This window comes from Papilio polytes, unplaced genomic scaffold (genome assembly GCF_000836215.1).
Source record: "Papilio polytes unplaced genomic scaffold, Ppol_1.0 DF820711.1, whole genome shotgun sequence".
Lineage (NCBI taxonomy): Eukaryota > Metazoa > Arthropoda > Insecta > Lepidoptera > Papilionidae > Papilio > Papilio polytes.
Genome location: NW_013528493.1, coordinates 1049690 through 1063830, shown reverse-complemented (window position 1 = coordinate 1063830; position 14141 = coordinate 1049690).

Sequence of the window (14141 nt, the reverse complement as noted above, 5' to 3'; positions counted from 1 at the left end):
ATTTTTTGTATTTAAATGAATATCACTAAATTAAATATATTTTGTGACACTATTTAGTTTATTTTATAACTCGCTGTTGTTCGCGACTTCGTCCCCGCAATATTAAAATAAAAAAGTAGCCTGTAATATGCCCGTCTATGTATAATATTCCTGTCAATTATACTACACTAACCTCACTTCAGTGAAAGTCCAGTCAAACGCGGCTTGTGAACAGACAAACAGACAAAAATATTAAGTACGATTTTCGTTATCTACGACGAAAATATATCATCTTCTCGAAATCTGGAATTTTTCTTTTGTTATTACAAATATACACTCCAATTTTATTATATGTGTAGACAAAAGATGAAGCTTATTATAATTTTTTAAAATATTTTATAACATGTCAATACAAGGACGTGAGGTGGTGTACTAAACTCGACAATAAACTTTCAAAAAAGTTACCGTTGAAAACATGTTGTTCACTAAGTCTAGTCTATATATTTCTTAAATGTCTCTGGTTACATAGGGTATACATAAAGTTTCTATAGAAATTGTATACTGTGTTTTCCTAATGTTTTAATATGGGTAGACATAGATAGACAAAAGATAGTAAATTTTTCAGAGGATTTTCAGGACCTAGGTCAAATTATTGTTCTTGTCGGACGCTTCTTAATATCCTTTCAAATCAACTTTAGCTACACACAACTCTGTTGCTTCTAGATACAATACAAATATTCTTGCTCATAAGTCTACGGACAAATAATGACAGAGTGTGGATTGAAAATCTGTTTAATGAAATGTAAATAGAACAAAAATATCTAATAAAAGAAAATGGGATTTTTTTTTCTGTTAATAGCGTTTGTCTTAAATTATCTATATAACATAGTAGATATATGTATTATCATAAAAATGTCCAAATGTTAACAACAAAGTGATAAAATTCTTGAGTCATCTTATAAACAAACGGATATATTTCCACCCCGACACCACTATTAACTCGTGTTAGGGATTTTTTCTGTCAACGGTTGATATGTAAATTCCACTGATATCAAAAGGTTCGGAAAATGTTTTATATGATCGTTGTTATTTATTTTCTCTGGTGAGCCGTAAAATATCGCTGCATGGAAATGCGGGGCTTTGCTTCTTACTATAGTTTGACAAGATGACAGTTATAAGATCGGGATCGTCTGGGGGTTATGAACGAAATAAGTATTATTCCAAGATGTCCTGTTACTTTTTTTATACGTTTCAATTGTAATATTTGAGAAATATATTTTAGGTCCGTCATAAATGTTGAAATACTAATAAATCTGATCTCTTGTCGATTCAGAAGAAAATACATATAATAATAAAATGGAAAAACCGAAGTTATAAAATGACTTTTTGGCGATTAAAGTAAGAGTATGATCTTGCATTTCCAAAAACATCTCTCTTTTTTTTATAAGAAACAATATGTTTTCGCAATTGCAACTGCAACCTCAACACTGAGTTACAAAGCCTTTTTTAGGACTTTTTTAGGACTTTTTTTTTTATATCCACATGGACGTAGTGTGGAGCAAAAGCTCGTTTTACATGTTCTTTTTCATTTTACCTGCCACACCGTAGGACAAATTATTAGCTAGTGCGTTCAAATATTTTCTTAACTATATTAATTCATAGATACCTATATCTTGTTGAATAAAAGCAGACACGGCATGTGGAAATTCATTTGTGAAAATAAAAGTCTTTTGTATCTCGTGTTATGCCCGATGTAATAACTGTGAAGGAATGCACAAGACCCTCGGGTCGGGCTTATTTTCTTTGCCCGTTCGCGCGTGTAATCACATGCAGACTCAAATGAAAATCTTTTACCTTTCTACTACATTGCTTACTTACATTCATATACGATGTAACGTGTGTTTTCAATACGCTTAACGAAAAACACCATTAAAAATTTTCTAAAAAAATACTACCATTTTCTTAACTATCCTTTCTTTTTTGTAAATAAACTTTTCAAAGAAATAAAGAGTGCTTTTGATTAGTAAGTTGTTCTTAAAATCTACAGATATGCTTATTTGAATTTTTTTACACATAAAATTCCAAAACTCCACCTAAATTTGGACATAATCTGATAACACAACGCATCTTCGGTGACATATGCTAACTTCTCCACTTGCGATGCGAAAACAAATCGTTTCAACGAAAAACAAAGTTCATTTTTGTGTACCCCATTTTATGTTTACACACGTATGAATTGCACATTTAGTGGCGAGGGTGCGAAAACTTGTTGTTATCTCGAACGAGGCCAATTTCGGCAAATGGATACTAAGTCCTAACTCTCCTATCTCTTTTCGCGGCGTTCTTTTAAAATATCGACATACGAGGTATCGGTCGGACGTGTGAACCGACACGCAATTTGGGAAGGATTTGCTTTATTGCCGCTGGGTTAAGTCGATGTTACAGCGCGAGATCGTATGGGACCTTAAAACATGATATTCGCTCGCTTTAACGGCTGTCGTAATCAAGTGTAATGTTCACCTTAAGCAAAGCTTTTTTAGCAAAAGTATTACTTTTTTTATGTGTGAATTAGGGTAGATAGTAATATTGGAAATCTTTGTAATAGCAAGTTTTTTAATCGAATTTATACTTATATAATCAAGTCAGTTTTACTGTAAAAAATTAACTGTTATTGCTATGCTCTTTGGACGGTTTATTTTTGTAAAATATAAATGGTATAATTAAATTCTTTTGGTATATTTTGACACGGTGTTAGTGATAAAGAGGGTGGGTAGATGGCGTCACCGGACCGCGCTTGCCGCCTCGCCGGCCGTCCCTTTGAGTGCAAGCCATGCGAGAAGTCATCCACTTATCAGCGCGATCTATTGCTGACATTTTTCCCGTTTTTCCCCGACTCCTCGCCTCACCGAACTGTGCCCGTAACGTGACATAATTGAATCAGCCAGCTTTGCCGACACGTTTCCGCTCTGGGATTGTTTCGAATTAATCACGACGTAAGCAAACAGTTATGCTTATTGAATTAGAATCATATATGACATGCAGTAGACCGGTTTTAACGTTCTGATAAGATTGAAGTAAAAGCATACTTAAGTCGTCGTTGTAGGTTATTTTTTAAATTCATCGACCCGATCATGTGGTTAAAAGAGTTCGCAACAAAATCGTTAATAGATTAATTATATGTAAGCTTAGATGTTATTTATTCAGTTTGAACATCAAACAATATTTCTCGACAATCTGAGGGAAGGAAAAAGAAGAGATGGTTACGAGGTAAGTACTAATTTGTCATTTAATATTAAACAAAGTGACAGTGGGGTGCGCCTGTTACGTATAACTATTTTAAAATTGACTGTGGCTTTAACCAGCTTGTGAAAGAGAGCGTAATTCCCTCCATATACAGAAGAGAAAGCAAAGCTTCGTAAAATAAAATGAACGCTGCGAGCGAGCGCTCTGTCTGTAATTACCAACGTACAAGTGCTATCAAATAAAAACACAGTCTCATCGGTAAAGGTTTTGAGGCGCTCGTTCACGCCAACTGTAATTCTATTTGAAGTGAGACTCAAAGCGATGTTGACTGCTTCCCCTCTGTCCGTATCCCATACAAAGAATAAGGTTCTTCGCCCCTCCTCGGCCTACACGCATTTAGCTCGGTGAGATCGGTATTTGACTTTGCAGTATTGTATATTTATTTCAAATGGTAATTGAAAAATACTTTGACATTTATTACAATTTATTACACTTTTAATTCCGCATTACGAAAATAAAATAATTATGATGTAAAGATATGTAGCTGTACTTGAACGTTTAATATTTTTGTAAACTCTAATGTTGAAAGACAAAAAAAAACAATTTACATCCATATGAAATGAGAAGACAAGGTGTGTTGGGACAGTTGTGATAGTGTGGAATAAATTAAAGTAATTTGTAGAACAAGTGTGGTGAGTGCGTCGGATGCAGTTTGCGGTATACCGTGCAGTGTGGCGCGGCGCGGCGCGGTGCGACACACTGCGACGCGTTTTGCTCGGCTTTTTGCAGCCGCGGCCGCCCTGTCACCGACGACAGCCGCTACTGACCGCGTCCATAGTGACGTTATCAACTCTAGCAAAATTTAATTTAAATGCATACAATTTTACAATATTATTACTGACAATAATTGTATCGTACAGTAATCAATGTTTAAATAATTATTGAAATAAACCAACTTGTCAGACAAACCTTCTGATTGATACAATTCAATATATTATCAATCGTTATACATCCTAAAGGATGTTACAATTTGTCTATGCTCAATGTAGTATTGTTTACTTTAGTGAAGGGCTCTAATCAATTGCAACTACGAATCGAAAGCAAATAGGTGCATTGATGACGTGATGGTTCTAGGTGTAGGACAGATTTAGTGCAGGTTGTCTCTTGAATTAGAAAGCGCCACAAGATAACGGGGTGCAATATCGATACTTAAACAATGTTTAATGCAAATTATCGATATTTGATCTCCCCGTCGAGCCTAGTTCTGGGTGTGACGACGTGTTTTGTGCGGACGCCACGTGATGGCGTAATTAGTGCGTGACCGCCGGCCGGCGTCACGTCGACACTCGACACGTCGCCCGCCTATTTACAACTCTGACATTGTAATTTTAACCATATCTGTGTATAAATTGTTGGGTACATACACATAACGTTGTAGTTGACGCAAATGAAACTTATTTTACGCCGACCCTCGAATAAATACGTGCTAAGGTATATTTATATGAATGTAGAAAATGAGAAAGTTTCAGTTGCGTGTCGAGCAATCAATCCGCGGTAAATTATATAAAAAATACATTTCAAGCTTGAGCTGACTGCAAGATGGTTTCTTTATTAGTTTTCCCGAAGGCACCCGCGCCCGGATCGCTGGGGACGTGTGAAAAAATCTCGCTCCGGATTAAGCTCCCGTTTATCGAGCTCCGAAGCGGACTTATTGCTGTAATACAATCTCTGTTATGTCGCGCTCGGATTATCCCTATCACCGTGTTTTACACGAAAATGTTACCGTCACCGTCTGCGTCGGCGTCGGCATCGGCATCGGCATCGGCATCGGCATCGGCGTCCTACTACACTATGTATGTTTACTTTCTTTGTGTCATTTTTTGTCGGCATGTATTTTTATATCATCTGTATTAATAAGCTAATCCGTATTTTTAGACCTTATTAAGTAATATTAAAGTAATAAGAGTATACACATTATTCAAAAAAAATATATTAGTTGTTATAAAGAAGTACAAAACAGAAGAGTTTATCTAAAATAAATTACTCAACCAACTGCTATGTATTCTATAAAAATATATTAAAACGATTGAATGTGAATATTGTTTATGGATTAAAATTAATATAAAATGGAAGGACTGAGAAAAATAATATTACAGGGCGACTAACCGTCTGGTCGTATCTATCGTTTGAAATCTACGCAAATTGAAAACGCCATTATCGAGTGTAAGCAATTTGAGCGCAGCTGGTGCGGGCTACAACGCTACGCCGCGCCGCGCCGCGCCGCTACGAACCGCGACATCTACGGTTAAACTCACAACTGCGTACTCAAATACGACAGCTTTTCTCAAATTTTTTCTTAAAATTAGCTAGACATAAATGTTTCATTTAAATTAATAGTACATACAAATAATTTAATGTGTAACTGATTTTTTCATACAAAAATAATAAAAACGAGATACATGAGGAACCTTCAGAAGTCGTTAGGGTGCGAATCTCGTAAATAAGTGAGCTGTTGACGAGCGAAGCGTGGAAAGAATCGAAAACTATATTCGTAGAGGTCGTTCAATAAAAATGTTGCATTGAAAATACTGTTTCAGAGAAATATTTTAAATGTACACAAAATATTTAGTTATTAACGATTTTCTTATTATTAGTTATCTGTTTTATGAATATAACAAGTTCTCAGTAAGTTGTGTACCATTAATTGAAAAATTAGTGTCATTAAAGCGCAATTTTCTTGTTGTGTCTATGTGTATGTCAAATGTAAAACTATTTTGTAATTTATGCTTCATATTCGACCCTATTTAGCGCGTTTTAATACGAGCGAGGCTAAGAGTGATTAATAACCAAGGGGTGTACGATGCGATGCATCCTTGATTTGCCGACCTTTATTGACCAATTTATTTCATTTTGAAATGATAACTGAGTTTTAAGAAAAGATTTTAGAAAAATAAACGTGTATTAGTATAACCTAGACCTATACAATCTGCACAATAAATTTTATTAAACGCTTGAAAATTCTTTTGGATGTCATGACAGATGTATCGAGAATTTTCATTTTTGTTATAACTGAGACTCTTTTTTATTTTCTTCATTACTAGCTTACGCCGGCAAATCCGTCCCCGTGGATTTAAAAAAACACAAAAGTGAATAGTCTATGTTCTTCCACACTATCCTCTACAACTATACCAAATTTCATCGAAATCCGTTTCGCTGTTTAGGCAAACAAAAATCCATCCATCTAAACTTTCGCATTTACAATAATATTCTGATATGATTAACTTGTTTGAATTTTCTTGTTTATGTCGGTATTAAAATCTCTATTATGTTAGTTTTGGTAGTCCTTTAATATACGTGTTGTGTGAAAGGAGACGCGAAATCTGTGGTCGGGAGTGCGCGCACCGCTGCTAATATCCAGCTAACATCTGTAAAACGGCCAGATTGACTTAATGGTGTTTCCAAAGTTTCGCGGAGAGAAAATTTTAGTTCGACGCGGGAGCAACTAACGCCGGCAGGGTACGGACCGACAGATTAGTAACAGCTGTCAGTCGCGCGAATATGTTATTTATTGACGACGTGAACGTAAGAAATTTCTGTCGAATTTTGAAGGAAGGGTAAATAGCATTAAGATGCTAAAAATGTGTCGGTCAATTTATATAAGATGAGTTAGCGTTCTCGTAGTATCTGAGCTCTATACTAGGTTTTCCAATCTAAAATATTTCTATGTATTCTTAGATCTTTAAAGAGACACAAAATAGAAGTATATATATACCAAAAGCACAATTAATATATTACTGGTTTGATATCGAAAGATGAAAGAAGCCTTCTCCATGTAAAATTGAAAACGTTGCAATGCTAGCAACGGCATTAGCTGGTGGCACAACCGCACCTGTCAGAATATTAGATCGGCGACATTAATCAGTGGCCCCGCTTCCCCCCGCCCTCCGACCTGCAGCGCCGCCCTTCCCCGTCGCCCGTCCGCGCGCTCTACGAACAATCAAAAAGCCCATTCTAGAGCAAAGTCGCGGTTTACCATCGTTTTCATCCCCGATCTCCGGCCGTAGACTACATCCGGAGCGAAGCGATTCGAACGTAACATTTCTCCTATATCAATCATACGTTGTTTGACCTATTGCCTTATAAAAAAAATCGAGAAACTAAATAACAAGGCATTTTCTATATTGTAAAATGTTTGTCGTTACGAATTTAATAACATAAGACGATCTACAAAAGAACCAATAATACAAAATCTTTGTGCTCAACAAGAAAATAATTTCATCGTCTGAACGTTTATTACGGCTGTTAAAGGTTGAAAGAATTTTGCAAACGTACTTATGGAAGGCGTAACGTAATATAAGGCGTCTATGTTATTTTGTGGGGTCGAAACTTATTCATCCCGCAAATCCGCTCATGTATGAACCAAATCCTGCCCGGTCACCGCTGATTGCATTGTCATGTGTAGCGGACGTTGTTTTGCCATGTTGAAGTGTGCCTTTTCTATTTGGATTTAAGTGTTACAATTGATTGGCATTTATTGGAGCTACGCGTAAAGCCCAGGTCGTATCGGTTTGTAAAACATGAGAGTCAACGTGATTGGAATGTTTTATTTGACCCTCAGAACATATGAGACCGATATGATGTATGTTATTTTTTCCTTTTAACGTATATATTGATGTATTTTGGCAGTTGTTATAAGTGAAATTGCTACTTTTGCTATGTGTAAGAATTAGTAAGAATGTGAAGGTCAAATAGTGTGATTAGTATACAGTTTTAGAAAGTTCGTTTATTGATCTTGGGTTATACATTTTAGCCGATTTTAGAAATTTTTAATGGTGATGAAAACCGGATATAAATGTTATATGTAATTTTGGTTTTTGTTACACAAACTCATATTTTTCTCGATCACGTATGGGTCCCACGGCGCGGCGAGAAACTTTCATAATAACGCGACGGCTCGTCACGCGCGTCGGTAGAAGTCGCATTTGGCCTCGCGACTTCGACACATGTTACCTGCCTAATGTATTAATGTCATTTTATTTAATATCGCGACTTCATCCGCCAGAAATTATAAAGAAATGTAGCCTATATTACTCACTGATAACGTAGCTTTGTAATGGTCAAAGAATTTTAGAAATCGCTTCAGTACTTTTAGAGTTATTTCAATATATACAATAATACAAATCTTTCCTCTTTATAATATAAATATAGAAATATAGAAAAGTAAAAAAAATAGTCTCCATACTTCTCAAGTATGTCATTGTTAGGTCCTTGACTTACTTTTTTTATTTGTGCGAAACAGAGGCAAGGATTATTTAAGTTTTTGCATATAGTTATATGACAAACACCTTGACAAACTTTAATACGTATTTAGATTATACTAACTATTCCCGTGCGACTTCATACGCGTAAAATTATGAAAATTTTGTAATATTGTTTACATGTATCAAATTATCAATTGCAAATGTCAAAATGACATGACATTATGACAAACCATGGCAACCTTGTTTCCTTGATGTTGGCTGCAACTTATGGTCTTTTTCCCACATTACGGTTTTTGTCCAAAATATTTACCCCCTAAGTTTAATGGCGTGAAAACATAGAGCCTAAAGCGTGACGTAAGTATAGGGTTTTTTTATTAAACAAAGAATTATTTAAAAATATGCTGTAATTGTTGACATCTTAGGCAACAAAGAAGTGTGTGTTAACGCTTTATTATAATAGTATACATGTATATGTCATTAGAAACATATAAATTTAACCATTGTACAAAAATACTAGTTAATAACATGAGAATAGATTAGATAAAACTATAAATATGTAACAAAAGAGCGGCTACAAAATAATACAAGAGGAGAGTTTTAAGTGTTGTGGACATGTTAACCCCATTATCAGGCGGTTGGCTTAACCGGCAGTTAAGCTCCGTCGACAGAGGCCCGATTTATGCCGACACAAACGTAATTAGTCGATTCCCATCCGATCGCTTATTGAACATTGCTACGCTTACAATTCTAGTTTTATAACGATAGGTATACTTAAACGATATTTATAACAACTTTTTTTTTTATTTAACAAGCCTTTGACCTCTAATTTGGATAAAAACCTACTTTTTTAGCTACTATTGTCAAAGTATTCGGTGAAGTTTACAAATTAAATAAGCCTTAAGAAAATCAAGAATAAACGTAATTATAAAACTAGTTTGATTATCAAAAAGTAGGTATCGGAGTTATGTCTTACTAATTTCAATATTTGTTACTTTTTAATACTAAATAATCTTATCTCCTGGGACATATTCCTAAATATTTGCGAATAGGTATACACACTGTTAATACATTCGAGTAAGCATTTAAACCGCGACAAAATCCAAGCGACTACGTTTTAGCCGCGCTAATCCCCCGATCCGCGAAAGCCATGCATTACACGCCTCTTTATTACATTAATTTAAATGTTTGCCCGCCGGATTCCCGTTCATCCTCTCTCCCTTTATCGCAATAAATAAATTCTAATATACGTGTATATTGACGCTTATTACATATATACAATTGTTCAATTCACTATTTATAATTGATTTTAGTATTATTAAATAGTAAATCAAAATTACCACTATAGGCAGATATTGCTAGACCTCTAAAGAGCGAAAATACGGTGAATACTATAATGATATAATAATATTTTGCGGATGTCCATGGGCGTCGTTGACCACCTTGGTGTTCACGCCGCTCGTTTGCCCCCTTTTATTATAAAAAAAACATGAATCTAAATAACTATTTGGACTCAAAAAACATTAACTTGACTACATCAGTTTTAAAATGACTAATATGAGAAAAAACCTTTGTACCTTGTCAACCACATTATGATCAGTGTATACTGTTAATTGTGAAGCAAATTTATTGTAATAAATATACTACATAAAGAAAACCATACACCAATATTATTTAAACCCCTGTTTTTAACAATACACGTAGCTCGCTACGCACGTCGTAGCTCTACGAAATCGTTACTTCGTTGTGTAACCTTCTGTAGTCAACTTTCTACATTTTATCATCCTTTAAATGTTTCTGTATTCATTGATACAGGCTACAGGGTACAATATTTACAGATCGCAGTATCTGGTAGTGATGTTACTAGCCACTATCAAATCAGCGATAGTACCCGCAGGAGGCGGTAAACGCGACTCATTACCTGACCCGGCTCTAAGGGGATTACTCTGTCAACGCACCTGGATTCGAAACAACAAACGGCCGTAATTATTCACGTTGAGCCGTGCGAATGCAAACGAAAATATTTACTAGATTCAGGACGATAAGTTATTGCTCTATAATCCGATAAACGGATATCGCTAGCTTGAAAATTGTGTTATCGCCGCTCTAAAGCGTTCACAAGTCGCCGCTTTACGAGGGCAGGCGCCGGGGGCATGCAAACATAAAAATTCTCTATCGGGACTAATAGGAGCGAAACAAATAAAAGGATACGTAAATAGAAGCGCCGGATAAATTCCAGTGGGGCTGGAGTGCGCGTAAATCCGCGCGATTTGTATCTGTGACAGGGGTGTGCGGGCTACCTACCCCCTCCCCCTGGCACTGCTCCCCACATACCCCCTGCTGGCCCCGTCATCACCATAGCCGGCCGTCTGCCTGCACACACTTTTAACAATTAATTTAAGAGCAAGTACTATATTTTAAAATAGTCTAATTGCGGCAATTACAGCCGTAAATTGGCCAATAACTAAGTCCTTACTTCGAGTAGAATTCTTTTACTAAATCTACACTAAGAGTCGGTCTGAATGACCACTATAACTCTGAGTGCAACCGTAAATAATATAAATGTAAAATTTATGTCAAGTATTTTAATTTAAAATAACAAAAATTTATCATCACTTAATAAGTATCTTTTTATACTTAAATTACTTACTTACTCAGAATTTCATTAATTATATCGTAAAAACTAAATAGCAGTAAACTTTATCTGTATCAAAAAAAAACTCAGAATAATTAAATTAGAAGTTGTTATAATGATGGTACTTCACTGAGGTATTTCCAATCCGGCGATGCTCAGGTCACGTTTATGCAAATGATATTAAATTAGAAACGCTTTATAACAACTGTGGCGGCGCGGCTCCTGTAAAGAGGTGCAATTACACCAATCAAATTGAAATTTTAGATCACTAATTGCACCCGACATGTTTTACGACCCCAGGCTCAGTGAGACTCGAGTTATATTTATGTTGAAACAGAGGGACGGTTGATCTTCCATATTAAACTTCTATCTGTTTGTGCTAATAAGAATAAATAAAAGAATTGTAATAACTATGTTTTTGAATACTAATTGACCTTTTAAATATGTATACTTTTTAGTATAAATGCTTTATCAATTCAAACTATTTAAAGTAACTATAAGTCAAAGCTGTAATTGATAAACAAGGCGACATTAGAGCCAAAAAGGTACCGTGTGTGCTATAATTCATTAAGTTTTTAGCATTTAAGTTTACGTATTGCTTATCATAATCATCCTAATATAACTAGTTAATTCAATTATTAATGACAAATGTCCTAATGATGGGCGTTATCATGACTGCGTGTAAATCTTCGGTACGCATTGTAGCGCAAACGGCAGCATCAATAGTGCGGTTCAGGGCGCTAAGCCGGCCCGCAGAACGCACCTGTGACCGCACCGCGAGGGATTTGCACCACAACTTAACACTCCAATAGCTCCTCTGTCCCCTCTCCCCGTTTCACACCCCGCAGTCTTCAATCCTCCCCCGACAATAGCTTTCTTGATACTTAAATCTTGTTGTCAGCGTATGATTGATATTTTTTTTGTATTCATAATTTGTTTTCTATGTTTGTAATTGTTTGCTGTGTAATGTATCTTATCCCAAAAAATAAATATATCATCTCTTTAATAATAATACTTTTTCCATTGAGATTGTAGATCAATAAAGTCTGGTAGTTCAATTAGGCCTAATGTCTCAGACAAAAATTATCCATTATATAAAAAAATGTCGGCTTTGAATGCTCACTATAGAACTTATTACTTCATAAACTGTATAACAAACAGCATTAGGAAGGTTACAAAAGGATATATTTCTTGGAGTCACCATCTTCTTTGCTTTTAAACAAAATAGCTTAACCAAAGCTAAAACGGTAGAAAAAAGCGCATTGTCGCCAAGGGTAAAAAATAAGCGGTCAAAATGTTAAAACAATCAAAGTACAGTCACCCTTGACAGAAAGTTTGGGAAATTAAAAAGTATTGTTAAGATGAAAACAAAAGGGGACCAGCTCGACTCTCGGCGATTGTCTCGACGAGCGAGCAGCAATTTAAAATCCAAATAAGCGTTGTAACGTAGCATTTTTCTTAAAGGAGTCGCACCTCGAAACTACGTTAAAATGATTTAGCTCCCCCCAGATAACGGTCCTGTGGTGTTATTGAGCCTGCCCGGCCGCCGGGCCGCGCCCGCCCGGCTAATAAACGCTTATCAACGCCCTTATTATCACACCCTTAACATCTCTTTAATGTCTTGCTCTTGAACAAAACATATTTAATCGCATTTTTTCCCCGGCTCGCCGGCGGCAGGAACTTTTTAAATTTCATAAAAATGTCTAGCGACGGCGGTAACGGCTTTGTCGCACAAATTTTGAAGCGCCTACCAAAAGGTAAGTGTAATTATTAGATGTTTAATATTGTGTGCGCCTTTAAATTGAAATAAATAAGTATCAAGTTTATTAAACTTATTAAATGAATGACCTAGATTGGATATTGTTTTGAGTGTAATAGGATATTAGACAAAACAATTGTACTAGCATAAAAGAGGCCCAATTACTGTCAATTTTAAATGAATGTTGGAAAATATTCCTATTAAAAAAGTTTATTTTGTGTGTTATTCACCTTCTGTTATGTCAATGAAAGCGCGCTAAAGGACAAAGACGCGTTACCATCGGCGCCGCCTTTCTATGGCTATGATCGGCATCCTCCTTGATCTTTTAAGCCCAACTTTACTGCTGCCTCGCGACACTAAATTATAATATAACACATCGTAAATTTCGCAAACTATCCGTTGTTGACACGACAGACTTAAGGACCAACGTACAAAGCTTTATTAAGTGTACGCGAAGTGGAAAATCTAACAATAAATACACATTACTAAAAGTTTAGGGAAATCGTTGACTTGTTTTTTATTTAAGTGTTAAAGCAGCGAATGGATAATTAGAAATAAAGTTTCGAATGAGCCGCTTTTGAATTGAATAAGAAAATTTCACTAATTCAGCTATGGCATTATTATTGTGTCTTGAAGACTTATGTAATTGTATTAGTATGTTTTATGACAAGTTAGTTATATTCATATTTGATCACAGATGTACCAATATATTAGAGAATTATAACCTCAGGTGCACACTTTGGATTTGTCAAGTGTTCTTTTGAACGAATCTCCCCCTATGTTTGAACTCAAAATTAAGTGTCTGAAGGCAAACAGTATCGTTACGGATAAAAAAATATAAAAGGGTGTCGACAACGAAGTGTCTGCTCTCTCATAATATCAGAGGCAGCGGCGAAAGAACGAAATTGAATATTAAATGAAATAATTTATGCCATATTTATCATTTTGCAAATGAACAAGTCTCTCACCTTAATGAAAACGTTGAATCAATTTTTTTTCCAACATCTCTAAAGTCTAACGGTACAGTTTGTGTGCAACTTTGTAACAAAACGAAAAACAAAAAAGAACAAAAAAGAAAAAGGATGGCAAGCAAAATACCAGCGTATCATATAAAAATATGTTTACTAAATTGTCTTCCAAATTCATATATTAAATTCTAATGACTATTTGCTGTACGGAAGAAATTAGGATACAGTTCAATTTACGTATCTTTTTAATCTAATCTAGTAAAACTGGATATTGTTTAGTAGTCTAGTTTAATAATATA